The sequence below is a fragment of the Mauremys mutica genome, chromosome 1 (assembly GCF_020497125.1).
Source record: "Mauremys mutica isolate MM-2020 ecotype Southern chromosome 1, ASM2049712v1, whole genome shotgun sequence".
Taxonomy (NCBI): domain Eukaryota; kingdom Metazoa; phylum Chordata; order Testudines; family Geoemydidae; genus Mauremys; species Mauremys mutica.
This window is the reverse complement of record NC_059072.1, coordinates 93,602,292-93,618,093: the sequence shown is the minus strand read 5'-3', so window position 1 is coordinate 93,618,093 and position 15,802 is coordinate 93,602,292. Positions and strand designations below refer to the sequence as shown.

The 15,802-nt window shown below is 47.4% G+C and overlaps 1 protein-coding gene across 9 annotated transcripts in view; it reads left to right on the top strand.

The window, feature by feature from the left end:
- The window catches only part of CACNA1I (calcium voltage-gated channel subunit alpha1 I), a 126,950-nt gene that overhangs the window by 16,329 nt on the left and 94,819 nt on the right, over positions 1 to 15,802 (top strand). Inside the window, exon 1 of one of the 9 annotated variants that reach the window (XM_044985158.1) lies at positions 12,289 to 12,421. The exons of the other annotated variants lie outside the window; for them this stretch is intronic. The gene's annotated coding sequence lies outside the window, so the exon portion shown is untranslated. Of the gene's footprint in view, positions 1 to 12,288; positions 12,422 to 15,802 lie in introns of those variants that run through there. 9 annotated transcript variants of the gene reach the window in all.

The following is a 15,802-nucleotide window of genomic DNA, read 5'->3' as shown; positions in this document are numbered from 1 at the left end:
ATTAATTTGTCTGAGATCTATGAGGGATCATGGGTCTCAAACCTAGGTCAGCAGGTGCCCAAGTAGTCCTCGGACTCCTGCCACTACCCAGCAGCTCACTGATACCAGTGGACCCTAGCTCACCAGAAGCACCACCCACAAAGCTCCTGATTGGAGGAGATGTCGGGCCTCTCTGACTCTCTCAGACTTACTATTTAAGCCAGAAGGAGGCACAGGAAGTTGTCTGAGCAACTTGAATTCCTGACTGACTGCTACCCTGCCTTCTTCCAGCCTTCTTGCCTTGTTCCAGATCCCTGCTTCTATGCCCCACATCCGGCTACAACCCTTGACTTGACTTTTTGCTCTGGCTCTGACCCCTGACCCTGCCTCTCTCTCTTGTTCCTGATCCCTGGGGTCCTGACTCCAACCACTAGGCATGACCACCACTAGAACTGACCACTTATAACTTGGTCCATGATAGGATTGATGTCAGGCTGATAGGCCTTTACTTACTGAGGTCAACGCGTTTACCCTGCTTAAATAGTGGCCCAACGTTAGCTTTCTTAGAGTCCTCTGGAACTTTCCCAGTTTTTCAGGAAATATTAAAAATCAATATTAACAGTCCAGAGAGCTCCTTAGCCAGCTCTTTCAAAACTCTTTCATGCAAGTTATTTGCACCTGCTGATTTAAAAATGTCTATCGTCAGTAGCTTCTGTTTAAAATGCTTCTTAGTTACTGTTGGAATGGAAAGTATTTCACCATCATCTTATTATGTAAATACATCATCTGGATTTTATCCAAATATAGAACAGAAATATTTATTGAATATTTTTCCTCTTCTGCATTACTATTCACAATTCTACCACTTCCCTCTATTAATGGACCAATACTATTACTAGGATTCTTTTTGTTCTTGATTTATGCAACAACAAAAAAATCCTTCTACTTGTCTTAACTCTGCTGGCCATAGAGTTTTCCTTGTGTCCTTTTGCTTCCCTAATGAATTTCCTACATATTCATAGAATCATAGAATTCAAGATCAGAAGGGACCATTATGATCATCTAGTCTGACCTCCTGCAAGATGCAGGCCACATAAGCCGTAATAAGCCATAATATATTCTAGCTTCTTATTTATGTTCGTTGCTGTCAACTGCCCCTTTTTTCCATTTGTATTTTTTGCTTTCTGCTTTGTTTTTGTTATTGCTGCTTTCATTTCCCTTCTAAGCCAGGTTATTTTTTTTAACCAAGATACTAGACGTTCTTCTCGATTATGAGATTGTGGCTTTTTGGGCATCTAGTAAAATGTTCTTAAACAGTTCCTAACTATCATTCAAATTTTTCTGTTTTAAATTCTTTCTCTCAGATGATTTGGCTCATAATAGTTCTAAGCTTTGGGAAAATGGCCCTTTTAAAGCACCAAGTGTATATATTACTGGTTTGGACTTCATTCTGTTTGCACATAGCCAATGTGATTGAGTCATGATCACTTTCTCCTAAGCTGACTTTTAGTTCTGTGAACAACGCCTGTATATCTGTTGAAATGGCATCTAATATAGAATTCCCCCATGTTGGATGTAATGCTTTCTGAGTTACGAAGTTTTCATTTATAATGTTTAGAAATTCCAAAGATGTTTTAGTACTGGCAGCATGAAACCTCCAGCATATGTCACTCAAACTGAAATCTCTCATGATGATGCAGTTTTTTCCCCTATACATTAGAGGTAGGTGCTTAGGGAGCCAATCATCATGTTCTCTAGTGTGACCTGGTGGTCTGTAGCAAACACCAACTAGTACCCAGTCTTGCGACTTATCTGTTAGAACACTGATCCATAAGCATTCAAGATAATTTGCTTCTGAGTTGTCAGTGACTTGGAAACAGGTAATGCCATTTTTTACATAGAATTGCCACTCCTACTTCTCTTTGCCCACTCAATCCTTCCTAAATAGCGTATAGCCATTGATTTTAACATTTCAAATGTGCAAATCTTTCCACCAGGTTTCAGTAATGCTAACTAGGTGAAATATATACTCACAAATGAGCAATTCCAGTTCCTCTTGTTTATTACCCAGGTTCCTGGTACTGGCTGCCTAGGCAATTAAAATTTTTCTTCTCATCCTTTGGTCCTTGATTATTTTGTTACTGACATCTTGATTTTGTGGGAAATCAGAGCTCATTTGTTCCCCTTTTCGCTCTCCCCTTTCATTGCTAGTTCCCCCCGACTAGTCAAGCCAATCTGTGCCATAGAAGATTGGTTCCCCTTCTTCAAGCTGAGGTCATTTAAATTGTACAGCCCCCTCTACTCACAGAAGGTGGCCAATATTCCTTAAAACCAAACCCTTTATCTTATTCAACTTACCTAGGCACCAGTTCACTTCCCAGAATCTTCTGAATTCCGTTGTGTACGGGATGGGAATGATCTCTTAGAAAGATCACATAGACATTTCTCTCCTCCTTCAACACCTGTCCAAGTTCTCTGAAGTCATCTATAATTAAGGCTAAGATTTTGTCATGATTATTTTTAGTAAAATTCACGAACAGGTCACGAGCAATAAACAAAAATTCATGGAAGTGGTGACCTGTCTGTGAATTTTGCTACTGCGGCTCTATGGTTTCTCCCACCAACATGGTGGCTGGGAGCTGTGAGGTTCCCCCTTTGCCCGTGGCAGCTGGAAGCTGCAGGGGGGCTCCCCTCTGCCAAAAGTGGCTAGGAGTTGCAGGGTGACCATATTTCCCAAATTGAAAATGGGACACCCCCAGCCACTCCCCTGAGGTGCCCCCACCCCCTCACTTGAGGCTGTTGCCTGTCGCTGGAACCCTGAGGAGGGCCCCCTCAGGAGTCTGTTGCCTGTCACTGGAACCTTGCAGGAGGCTCCCGGTCACTGCTGTCACCTATCCAGGGCCGGTGCAACCATTTAGGTGACCTAGGCGGTCACCTAGGGCACTGTGAATTGGGGGGGGCGCCATTTTCTTCGGCAGTGACCGCGGTGGCCAGATCTTCGGCCGCCCCGGTCGCCACCGGCATTTAGGCAGAGGGAGCTGGGGCAGGGGAGCGCAGGGAGGGCTGCCTGCAGCAAGTGAGAGGGGGGGCGGCACGCAAGGGAACTCCCCGCCCCAGCTCACTCCTGCCCCGCCTCCTCCCCAAGCACGCCATGGCTGCTTCACTTCTCCCGCCTCCCAGGCTTGCGGCACCAATCAGCTTAGGCGCCGCAAGCCTGGGAGGCGGGAGAAGAGAAGCAGCGACAGCGTGTTCAGGGTGCTCGTGCGCGGTGCAGGGGTGAGCTGGGGTGTGGGGGTGCCTCAGGGCGGAGGGTGGGGAGCTGCCGCAAGGGGGGCGCCTCAGGGCGGAGGTCAGGAGCTGCTGCGGGGGAGGGGAGCGCCTCAGGGCAGAGGGGGGGAGCTGCTGCTGGGGGGGGCGGGGCGCAAGGTGGAAGTTTTGCCTAAGGCACGAAACATCCTTGCACCGGCCCTGCACCTATCGTTGGAACCCTGCCAGGGCCCTGCTGGCTGCCAGCTCCAGAGTTCCGCAGCCTCTGAGGCTGAAATGGAGAGTCACAGAAGTCACGGATTCCATGACTTCCATGACCTCCGTGACATAAATGGAGCCTTATCTATAATCTATGGTGTAAGTGTCATGTGAAGCAGTGTCATTAGTGCATATATACAGCATCACCAGTGGAGCCTTGCCTGCTGTCTTCAGAAGCCCTTCCAATCTTGAAGTCACATCTCTTGGCTTGTCTCCAGGATGACAGCACACCACCCTATAGTCTGCCTGTCCCTTGCAGAACATTCTTTCCATTCTTTTAGCATAGAATCCCTGACAAACACAGTCTGCCTTCTGTGAATGATCGGAGATCTTTTCATGGGCACTCTTGATAGTCTTGCGGGTTGGGCTGAGTAATACTTCTAGCTTTGTGGGTATTCTTCCTGGTCCTCTTCTTTCTGGTGGTCACAGCCAGCCCATTCTCATATGCCTCCAGCCACACAGAATGTTGCCTGGTCCTCTTGTCTCTGGTGGTTACAAACTGCCAAGCCTCCTCTCTGGTTCCTTGGTCACCAGTTTCTTTCTTTCTTGATTCTGAGAGGAGAGGCGTGCATGTGATATTTCCTGAATCTGGTTTGCCAAGTACTCCTCAGTCTTTCTGATGCTCTGTAGAGTCAGTACTTGTCCTTCCAAATCGCAAATCTATTTTTCCAGCTCAGCCACCAACTTCCACTTCCTGCAGAGGAAGTCCCTTCTGGCTTCAAGCGGGAAAGAAAATGTCCATTGCTGGCATCAGGGTATTGAACATAGAACTGTAGCTAGAAAGAGAGCCTCTCATACTCCCTCTCTCAGCTCCCCTGTTTGCAGGGCTGGGTCCAGGTTTTTTGCAAAAAAAAACAAAAAAAACCGGAGTGCCGCCGCCGAAGCAAAAAAAAAAAAAAAAGTGTCGCCCCTTGAAAAGTGCCACCCCCAAAGGGCCTGAATGCCGCCCCTTGAAAAGGGCTGCCCCAAGCACATGCTTGGAATGCTGGTGCCTAGAGCCAGCCCTGCCTGTTTGCCACTCCCGTTCACCTGGCAAATGACTTTTACACTTCTAGCTTCATCTCTCGCTAGCAGGGAGGGATTAACTGCTCGAACTTCAAACTCTGGGGTTTGGCACAGACCCAAAAGTTCCCAGTCCTTAGAGAGACATAAACAAATAGACAGTCTCTCCTGGCCCATTCAGGAGCCCAGAAGCCCAGCCAGGTGACCCTCATGGAGAATAAACAACAGACTGAACACACAACTCACCCTGAATGGGTGCTGCTGCTTACTCAGTGGGATATGACAGTATCAGTGTATGAACTCTGTTTCCACACATTCTATATGGGCACGATGACTGCACAAGTCTGGGCTTGCCCAAGGGCAGCCTGTTGCACTTCATTTCAGCCAGCTGTCCTTCTCGGGGAAGGTGTTAAACACCTCGCTGAAGGACTGTCACCGAGAGCCATCTCTTATTATCAACACTGAATGGCTCTCAGCTACTGGCTCACCCCCATGGAACAAGGGTCTCTATACAAGCGAGCCTGACTGGTGAGTCGGGAGTGTCTCAAGCCAGGTCTAAGCTAATGTTCGTAGCTATGTCGATCAGCGGTGTGAAGAGATGAGTTCCCTGACTGACATACCCATGCTGGCAAAAGCTCCGATGTAGACGCAATTTTACTGGTATAGCTTGTTTCACTCAGAGGGCTGGAAAAAGCTTTTCTGGCATAGTTATAGTGGCTAGGAGTGTGAAAAAAAATCACCCCCCCAAGGGGACATAGATATGCTGCTAAAAGCTCTAGTTTAGCTGCAGGTATCCTGTATAGTTTATGGAGTTGGTTTAACTATACAGGTAGAAGAACTCCTTTGTATAACCTGCATCTCTACTAGGTGGCTTTGCCCACATGGCAATACCAATATAGCTATGCCAGCAAAGCACTTGTAGTGTTGATAAGCCCCTAGTGTTGAGCTTGCCTCAGCATGAACACGTGGTACAGAGACAAGGGTCCTGTTTGAGAGCAGCGTCCTGCTCTGTGTTGTGGGGACAGAGGGACTGTATGCATCCTGAAACTCTGACGCACCTCAGACTCACAAGAAGAAGTGAGCTCTGACTAGGACAAGGTGTGCCTCGGAATTTTGGTTATTTTCAAGAATCTGTAACTGCTGAATGTTTTAAAAGTCAAAGTGACTGTGTTCTTTGCTAAGCCTGTGTTCTGTGCTTTCCTGCCTAGAAGCCCAGAGTGGTCCACAATCTACGTGGAGGTCAGGAGGAGCATCCCTAGGTAGCTTGGGGACTCTGGAGGTCTCAGACACTGGTTTCAGGCGCTAGGAAAGCTGGATGGTGGTGTCCCACCTCCCAAGGCAGGGCACTGGACAAAGAGGTCTGAGTCTGGTAGTATTCTCTAGAAGCCCAGAGCTAAGAAATAGTTGCTAGGCTTTACCCGGACCTAGTTGGCTTGGAAGTACAAGGGACACAGCATCTGGGTCCACCCACAACAGACTGATGACTATACAGGGGGGCACAGGGCCAGGCTGTAACACTCAGCACTGGTGGAAATCAAGTCACTTATTGAAGTGCCTAAATATGGATTTATGAGCCTATTTTTAGGTTCCTGTTTCAAAAACCTAGGCCCCACATTCTTTCTTCAGTTCCCTGAGCTGTTCAGTCTCCCCTAGCTTTCTCATCACAGAGAGAAAACCTGATTATGTCTTATATATTAGTCACAAAGTGTCCCTCCAACTCTTAAGACATTCTGACATTTTCTCTTATTACTAGGTTTGGAGGGAAATGTGAACATACAGGGGTGTGACATAATCACATCCCATTCAGCTAGGGAAAGGTATCATAGACTCAGGCAGCTTTCAGCAAGCCTTTGCTTGGAGAGAAATAAAAAAAACCCTGATTAAATAAAAAATTACTTACTCAATTAAGTTATCCTGTACAGCATGGGGTTTGGTTTTGTTTATATTTTGTTTTTAATAAGAAATGGAGTAAAAATTCCCATTGCCAGCAAAACAAGGAGGGCAAAAAATATATTGTATCTCTCATCTCTGCTGCTAGTGAAGGGTTATAATTGCAGAGGCATGAAATCTGATTTTAAAAGAAATAAATAAAACTGCTAAGCCAATCAGATTATGGTATGCAAAGCGATCTAAAGCAAACTGTCATGATTGGCCAAGTCTCATCTAATGTCATTTGATGGTTTTCTCAGTGGGAGGAATGGCAGGTGTTAATCAATGGTTTCCTCAGTAGTTTTGCTTGACCCTTTAGGGCCTGTTTTCAAGCCTTGCCACAAAAGTTATTGCAGAATGTGTGCAAGAGCCTTCAAACCTCATGGTTGAGTGTTTGTCTGGATACATAGCATGGGATATTGCTAATCAATACATACTGAGTGCTGATAGTGTCCTCAGTGCTGTCGAGAGCCTGGAGTAGAGCCTTGCAACCTGACCCGTACCCAATGGGACCTAGCTACAAGTGTTGGATTCGGCTTGGGTCAGGTCTGCAAACAACTTGACACTCTCGAGCTTGGTCGGGTTTGGGCTTAGTTCAGTTAGCCATAGCCAACGCCAACACTGCTTGGAACATGAGCACGGGGGGCTGCCCTAACAGAGGGATCGAGATGTGAGGGGGACCTGCCCCAGTGGGGGTATGGGGATGGATCCTGGACTCAGCTCCTCACATCAATGCCACCATGCTGCTTTCAGGACGGTCTGCCACTTTCTCCTTGTGGATAAGCCAGGGTACGTACTTTACTAATGAGGCCTCATGGTAGGTGTCTTTCATGATACACTATCCACTTAAGCAATTTAGCTTCTTATTTGCTTTCTTGCCTTCCCTGCTCTTGCTCTGCCATTATTGCTGTTAGCATGAATGAGCCACGCTAACCAGACAGCAATTGGCTTCTTAGGTGCTTTGAAGCTGGTTGGTTCAGCTATTTCTGCTTCTTTCTTCCACTAATTGGGGCAGCTATTGGAAGAGGCTGTGGCGGGTTTGTCCAGGCTGATTGTCTCTGACTCCTAGGAATGAACTGTATGGAGGAATATGCCTATCTGAGGTGCCAGGGTGGAGGATTTTTAATATCCTTGAATGGGTGGGGCTGGGCAAGGTATGTCAGGTGAGAGGAGACATAGGATGGGGGTACAGGACGCTAAGATAATATGAGCCAATGAAAGGATTAGCCATGGAATTGGGTGTTGGAACGTTTCTCCCACCTCACTCCATGGCCACAGATTTCTAAGCTGGAGGTGGGAGTTTCCAAGGGTAATTGGCCTTCCCCCCCATCCTTGCTTACCATGTGGATGTAGGCATTTTCAGGAGTGATTATGCTGGCCCCTCTTCCATATTGTAGGTGGGAAATTTGAGACATGGCATTTTCCATTTCCCCAGCTATTGTACTGACATCCACCAGGTTCCTTGGCCTTGAAGTGGGGGAAAGGGGAAATCTAAAATAAGACTGGTGAGTAGCTAAAATGCCCCCTACGTCTTATTTGGGAAGGGGAGACACATGACTGCATGGAGTCATTGCACCTGGGCTGAAATACGACAGTCGGCATCTCAGGCTGGACACACAGCTGACCACGCAGACTGAAAGAGACAATGCCATGCTGGCTGCCTCCTCATGGGAGAGAGAACTATATCAGCATTCCCTTGCCTTTGCTCTCTTGCTAATGTGGTCAACCTCGATACCCTGTTGCCTCTGCAACCTGGTCTGCAAGGTCAGCACATTCTCATTCCATTCCCGAGACTCATTTCTGCTGTGAGGAGAGTCACCCATGATGTTAGATACTGGGGAAAAAAATCCCACCTTGCTGTGCAGCCTTCACTGAGCAATGTAATCCTATTGCTGTAACTCTCTTCCTCCTCCTCCTCCAACCCCTTCTGTCCCCTCTCCTTTACATCACGATTGCAAGCCCTTTGGGATATGAGCCAGGGCTGCTTTTTTCTGTCGTGAAGCACCCGGGTAGACTCTTATAGGCTGTATAATAATTAATATCATTTGCACAGCCCTTCTATGCTTATTTCATGTCTGTACCTCTGCTGTGTATTCTGTACATGCACCTAGTAAGAGACAGTCCCCGCCCCAAAGAGTTTACAAGCTAAGGCTACTCTGCAGTACAAGCAAGGGGTATGATTCCCAGCTCGTGCACACATACTCGTGCTAGCTCGATGAGTATAAATAGTAAGGTAGCCACCATCGCATGCACATTGGTGGCATGGCTTAGCCAGGATTCAGGTGGGTTTGTACACCACATGGCCAAACCATACTGCCACTGCCCTTGCTCCCACACTGCCACTGCCCTTGCTCCCACAGCTACACTGCTATTTATACTTCCAGAGCTGGGAATCACAGCCCTAGTTCATAGTGTAGACATAGCCTAAGTAGATAAGACAGGTGAAAAGTGGGAGAAAGCAAGTAGGACAGAGAGATTAAGTGACTTGCTCAAAGAAATAATTAGAGAAGGGAATTATTGAACCCAGATCTCTTGAGACTCAGGTCAGTGCCTTAGCAACAGGACCAACTTTCCTCTCATTGTTCTATAATCATTCGGTGTGGGCTCGCATGTCCTTGCTGTGTACCTTTTGCCAATGTTCTTTGTTCCCATTGCATATTACTTTTCTATCCCTTATGTGATTAGTTTGTGTTCCCTTGTGCCCATCATGTGTCCCTTTCATGTTTATTTCATTTATCTTTTGTGTCTGTTCTGTGTGGCTTTTGTATGTAAGGAATCCAGCTCATTTGGAAAAAAAAAATCTGAAATGTGGCTATCAAAGGTCTCTTGTTCGTGACTTCTTCTTGTCACCTGGCATAGTCAGTTTGGCCAGGTTCTTTTGCTGCTCTCAGGTTCTAAACATCATTCTTCTCTCTGGAGCATATAGGGAAGGGGAGCAAAAGAAGTGGAAAGTTGTGGCTGGTGAAGCTATTCAGCCTGGTCTCAGACCTCACCATCAGTGTCCCTCTTCCCTGTATGCTTGTTCTCTGCTTCAATGGTTGGCATGAGTTGAAGGTGCTCCAGCCAGACCCTTCTGGTACGTTCAGGCCAGGGTCAATGTGTTAATAGATTGGTCAGCACATGGAACAAGTGACTGTCCTTCCTTGTAACTCAAGGTCTCTTGTATATCATAGAATCATAGAACTGGAAGGGATCTCGAGAGGTCTTCTAGTCCAGTCCCCTGCACTCATGGCAGAACTAAGTATTGTCTAGACCATCCCTAACAGGTGTTTGTCTAACCTGCTCTTAAAAATCTCCAATGACAGAGATTTCACAATCTCCCTGGGCAATTTATTCCAGTGCTTAACTACCCTCACAGTCAGGAAGTATTTCCTAATGTTCAACCTAAACATCCCATGCTGTAATTTAAGCCCATTGCTTCTTGTCCTATCCTCAGAGGTTAACGAGAACAATATTTCTCCCTCCTCCTTGTAACAACCTTTTATGTACTGGAAACTGTTATCATGTCCCCTCTCAGTCTTCTCTTCTCCAGACTAAACAAACCCAGTTTTTTCAATCTTCTCTCATAGGTCATGTTTTCTAGACTTTTAATCATTTTGTTGCTCTTCTATGGACTTTCTCCAGTTTGTTCACATCTTTCCTGAAATGTGGCACCCCGAACTGGACACAATACTCCAGTTGAGGCCTAATCAGCATGGAGTAGAGCAGAAGAATTACTTCTCATGACTTGCTTACAATACTCTAGTTAATATATCCCAGAACAATGTTTTCTTTTTTCTTTCTTTTTTTTTTGCAACAGTATTACACTGCTGACTCATATTTAGCTTGTGGTCCACTATGACCCCCAGATCCCTTTCTGCAGTACTCCTTCCTAGGCAGTCATTTCCCATTTTGTATGTGTGATTGTTCCTTCCTAACTGAAGTACTTTGCATTTGTCCTTATTGAATTTCATCCTATTTACTTCGGACCATTTCTACAGTTTGTGCAGATCTAATCCTATCTTCCAAAGCACTTACCATCCCTCCAAGCTTAGTATCATCCACAAACTTGTGTACTCTGTATGCCGTTATCTAAATAATTGATGAAGATATTGAACAGAACCAGACCCAGGACCCATCCCTGTGGGACCTCACTTATTATGCCCTTCCACTGTGAACCACTGATAATTACACTCCAGGAATGATTTTCCAATAAGTTATGCACCCACCTTATAGTAACTCCCCTAGGTTGTATTTTCCTAGTTTGTTTATGAGGTCATGCGAGACAATATCAAAAGCCTTACTAAAGTCAGAATATACCACATCTACCATCATAGGTGCTGGAACTAGTGATGCTGGGGGTACTACCGAACCCTTTGGCTTGAAGTGGTTTCCATTATATATAGGGTTTACAGTTTGATTCAATGGCTCTCAACACCCCCACTATAAAAATTGTTCTGGCACCCCTGTCTACTGCTTCACCCTATCCACAAGGCTTGTTACCCTGTCAAAGAAAGCTATTAGGTTGGTTTAACAGGATTTGTTCTTGACAAATCTATGCTGACTGTTACTTATCACCTTATTATCTTCTAGGTGTTTGCAATTGATTGCTTAATTATTTGCTCCATTATCTTTCCTGGTACTGAAGTAAAGCTGACTGGTCTGTAATTCCCCAGGTTGTTCTTATTTCCCTTTTTGTAGATTGGCACTATATTTGCCCTTTTCCAGTCCTCTGGAATCTCTCCCATCTTCCATGACTTTTGGAAGATAATTGCTAATATCTCCTCAGTCAGCTCCTTGTATATTCCAGGATGTATTTCATCAGACTGTGGTGACTTGAAGACATCTAAGTAATGTCTAAGGCCTTGTCTACACTGCCACTTTACAGCGCTACAACTTTCTCGCTCAGGGGTGTGAAAAAACACAGTGCTGTAAAGTGGCAGTGTAGACAGCGCACTAGCACTGGTAGCTACTCCCCTCATGGGGGTGGGTTTTTTACAGCGCTGGTGCTGCAACTACACAGCCACGTTAAAGCGCTGTCGTGCTAGTGAAGACATACCCTAAGTAATTTTAGCTTGTTCTTTTCCTATTTTAGCCTCTGATCCTACCTCATTTTCACTGGCATTCATTGTGTTAGATGTCCAATCACGGCTAAACTTTTTGGTTAAAACTAAGGCTATGTCTACACTTGCAGAGTTTTTGCACTGTCAGTTTCACTGGTGATAGGGAACTGGTAAAAGAAAAGCGCTGGTTTGTGTTCTCACTTACTTCCACAGGCATCAGATCGCAGGGCCGCCCAGAGGATTCAGGAGGTCTGGGGTCTTTGGTGGCGGAGGCCCCCTGCCACCGAATTGCCGCCAAAGACCTGGGGCGGAAGGACCCCCCGCTGCCGAATTTCCGCCGAACTCCGGGGGCCCGGGCCCTGCGAGAGAGTTTTCCGGGGCCCCCGGAGTGAGTGAAGGACCCCGAAAAACTCTTGTGGGGGCCCCTGTGGGGCCCAGTGCCTGGGGCAAATTGCCCCACTTGCCCTCCCCCTCTGGGCGGCCCTGTCAGATCGTGTTCACATTTGCAGTACTTCCATCCCCGATGAGAGCAGTGCACTGAGGGCAGTTATCCCACAGTGCAACTCTCTCCATTTTGAGGATAGGTCTTGTGGGAAGGGGATGGGGGTGATCGCGGGGCATCCTGGGTCCCTGCACAGCCTCCTCTCCCCAAACACTGATCAGCTCCAGTAGCTCAGCATTGCTCCAAGCAGGGGATTGTTTGCTCCAGGGAGCAGGCATTGTCACCTGGCTGGATGATAAGTGAGCACTTGCCAAGAAAACAGGAAGGGGAGTTTCAAAGTTTTTGGCTCTTTACAGGGGGAAGGGCAGAGGTCTCCTACCTGGTGTAGGAGCTGCAGGCCAGAGTGGTCACCTAGGCACTGTGTGATAGCCTCTGGAGGCTAAAAGCTCTGTAAACAGGAAGACCGTGTCTTCATTTGCACATCACTGCAAAAGTATCACCGGTAAGAGCTGTACGCCTCTCGTGGAGGTGGTTTTCTGTTTGTGGTGAAACTTCTGAGTTTTTCCTCAAAAAGTCATTGGCAAGTGTAGACGCTCCCTTGTTTTTTGCGCAAAAAAGGGACTTTTTGTGCTTTAAATGGCAAAACTAGACATGCCCTAAAACAAAAAAGTCATTTAACACTTCTGCCATTTCCACGTTTTCTGTTATTCCCCCCCCCTTGAGTAACATTGTTCTTCCTCTTGCGTCTAATGTATTTGTAGAATGTTTTCTTGTTACCCTTTATGTCTGTAGCTAGTTTAATCTCATTTTGTGCCTTGGTCTTTCTAACTTTATCCCTACATACTTGTGTTGTTTGTGTTTATATTCATCCTTCATAATTTGACCTAATTTCCACTTTTTGTAGAACTCTTTTTTGAGTTTCAGATCGTTGAAAATCTCCTGGGGTATGTCTACGCTACCCACCGGATTGGCAGGCAGCGATCAATCCAGCAGGGATCGATTTATCGTGTCTAGTCTAGAGGCGATAAATTGACTCCCGAGTGCTCTCCTGTCGACTCCTGTACTCCACCGCCGTAGCTGAAGTTGCATAACTTAGATTGATCCCCACCCCTCAGTGTAGACCAGGCCCTGGTTAAGCCAGGGTGTTCTCTTGCCATACTTTCGATCTTTCCTATGCCATTGGACTAGACAGACTTGCCAAGGCACAGAGTAATGATTACCATCAAAACAGAGAGTAGGAATAGAGAGCGAGAGAAGAGGAAAGGGAGAGTGGAAAGAGAATAGAAGGAAAAAGGGGAGAGTGAGTTATGAAGGTGGAAGAGTGAAAGAAGGACATCCATGAAGGATGGGCGGGAGGAGTAGAGAGGGAAGGGGAGGAAGAGGTAAAGAGGCATGAGACAGGGAGATGGAGAGAAAGCAGCACAGGGATAAGAAGGGAAGAAAACTGGAGCAAGGGGGATTGAGGCAGAGCCACAGAGGAGAGAACATCTGAAACTGCAGATGCCTGTTACTTTAGAATTCTGTGGAGCAAATATCATATTGATTTTGACAGCTGAAATGCACAGGGCAAAAACTGTGTCTCGCCTCTGCCCACCTTTTCCTTTTTCTGTTTTCACCCTTCGTTGCCCCCTCTTCTTCTTGAAATGACTAACTGGCCCCTTCCTGGGCATATAAAGCACAGGAAGAATTGAAGTAACTTTCCTTGACGAGAGCCGCTGGCCCTGCCTCGGAGATGTCACAATGGATTTTTTACGCACCATCCCAAACCCCTACTAATTAATGCTGTATGCCTGAGAAGTCATGTCAACTGCTCTGTGGATAGGGATCTCAAAGCCAATCTCAGCAAGAGGGTGGGGGTCAGATTTGCATGAGGCTTTTTTGTCTTAACTCCTTTCATTCCCACATCTCTAGTAACTGGGAGTTCCCTTTCAGGCAGCACCTCCATCCCTCACAGCCTCTACACTACAGCACCAACCCCCAGCCAGTGCTTCCAGCCTGTTCCCTACAGTGATCCCACCCCCACCCCAACCCGTACTCCTGCCCTGTTCCCCAAAGCAACTCCCCCCTCACAGCCAGCCTTTCCATCCTGTTCCCTCCCTTCAGCGACCCCTCCCAGCCAGCACTCCCACCCTATTCCCTACAGCAACTCCCACCCCACAGCCAGCGCTCCCACCCCATTCCCTACACGACACCCCCACAGCCAGTGGTCCTGCCCCTTACCCTCGAGTGACTCCCCCCTACAGCCGGCACTCCTGCCCCGTTCCCTCCATCGACTTCCCCCACAGCCAGGTCTCCTGCCCCATTCCCAAAAACAATCCTTCCCACAACCAGCGCTCCCACCCCGTTCCCTCCAGCGACTGTCCCACACAGCCAGCGCTCCCACCCCATTCTCTCAGCGAATCCCCCCACAGCCAGCGCTCCCACCCTGTTCCCTCCAGCAACCCCCCCACAGCCAGCGCTCCTGCCCCGTTCCCTACAGCGACTCCTGTTGAGAGTGGCTTGAACTGGAAGTAGTTATGAGTTCCTACATCTTGAGCACTACTCTGCCATTCCCCACGGTGACTATTCACCATTCTTTTGCCCCCCTACACCTACCCTGGACAATAATAGTTTTTTGGGGTAGCATTGTTCCCCCTCCCTTTCCTAGAAGTGTCGCACAGGAAACCTTGAAGGGGAATATAGTCTCTGGGTGGAGAGGCATTACTGTACACATTCAATTATCTTGACAGCTCTCTACTCAAATCCCTTCACAGCTCAGGGGTTTCCCACTGATTTAGCAGTAGTTCCAGCTCCTAATCCCTTCCTGCACTCACCCACCCACAACCAAAGGCCAAGTAACATCTGTTCAGCGACGGAGGTGAGCTGCCATTTACTTGAGGGGGATGGAGGGAGAGAGCATTCAAATCCTGGTACGGGTTTTTGTTGGGCCATTTGCTTTGCTTGATTGCTTCTGGGCCTGAAGACACCAGCAGCAATTACGATAAAAGAACAGAGACTATAAGATGCCGAGAGAAGCTAAATTGGAATATATAATCAGGCCCATGCTTTCCTGTCAAGCTGGGCTGCAACAAGGGGAGGATTAGGGGAGAAGGTGGTGGATGTCTTGGCTGGCCTTAATTTGACCCTGCTCTAGTTAAATTATAACACCTGCAGCGTACTGTGATCAACATGGTTTCCCAAACTCTTTCGGGTAGCTGGGGGCAAGTGATGGGTCGAAACCCCAAAGTTCAGATGCAGACCCAGACTTCACTTTCTTCAGGTCCAAAGTTTTGGGTGCTAGCTGTGAAATTCTGATCCAGCTTCAGATTTCAGCCCTTTCTCCGCAGGCATAGGAGTCACTGGATTCAGGATAATTGTTCAGGCCCATTACAGAGATGGGGATTTGAATTCAAACTTCACAGCTGGCCCCCCTTTCCCCTGAGTTTTGGTCTAGTGAACTCTGTTGAACAGGGTCAGCCATGTAATCCTGAACCCGGTGAGGATCAGGCTCACCACTGGTAGGGTGTGGGTGTTAGGTGAACCAGGAGTTCGAAGGCAAATGTTACAAGAGCTTCAAACCCTTGTGTGGCAAATGTGATCCTGATTTCCTGACAGTTAGCCTGTTCCTGGCAACTCATTCTCGGTGACATCCCAGTCAGTCTCCATGGTAACCTGTCCTACTGTCACACAGGGAAGATTATGACATCAGATGATGCACTTCTCCAGTGCAGCCCAGCTTCCCTCCATGCAGGGCCGGCTCTAACTTTTTTGCTGCCCCAAGCAAAAAAGAAGAGCGCTGCCCTGCCGTACCCTCCCCCCCTCCCCAGGAGCACCACGCTGCCGAAACCCCTGCCCCCCCAAGCACCACGCCACCCGAAGCCCCACACCCCGAGCGCCCCGCAAG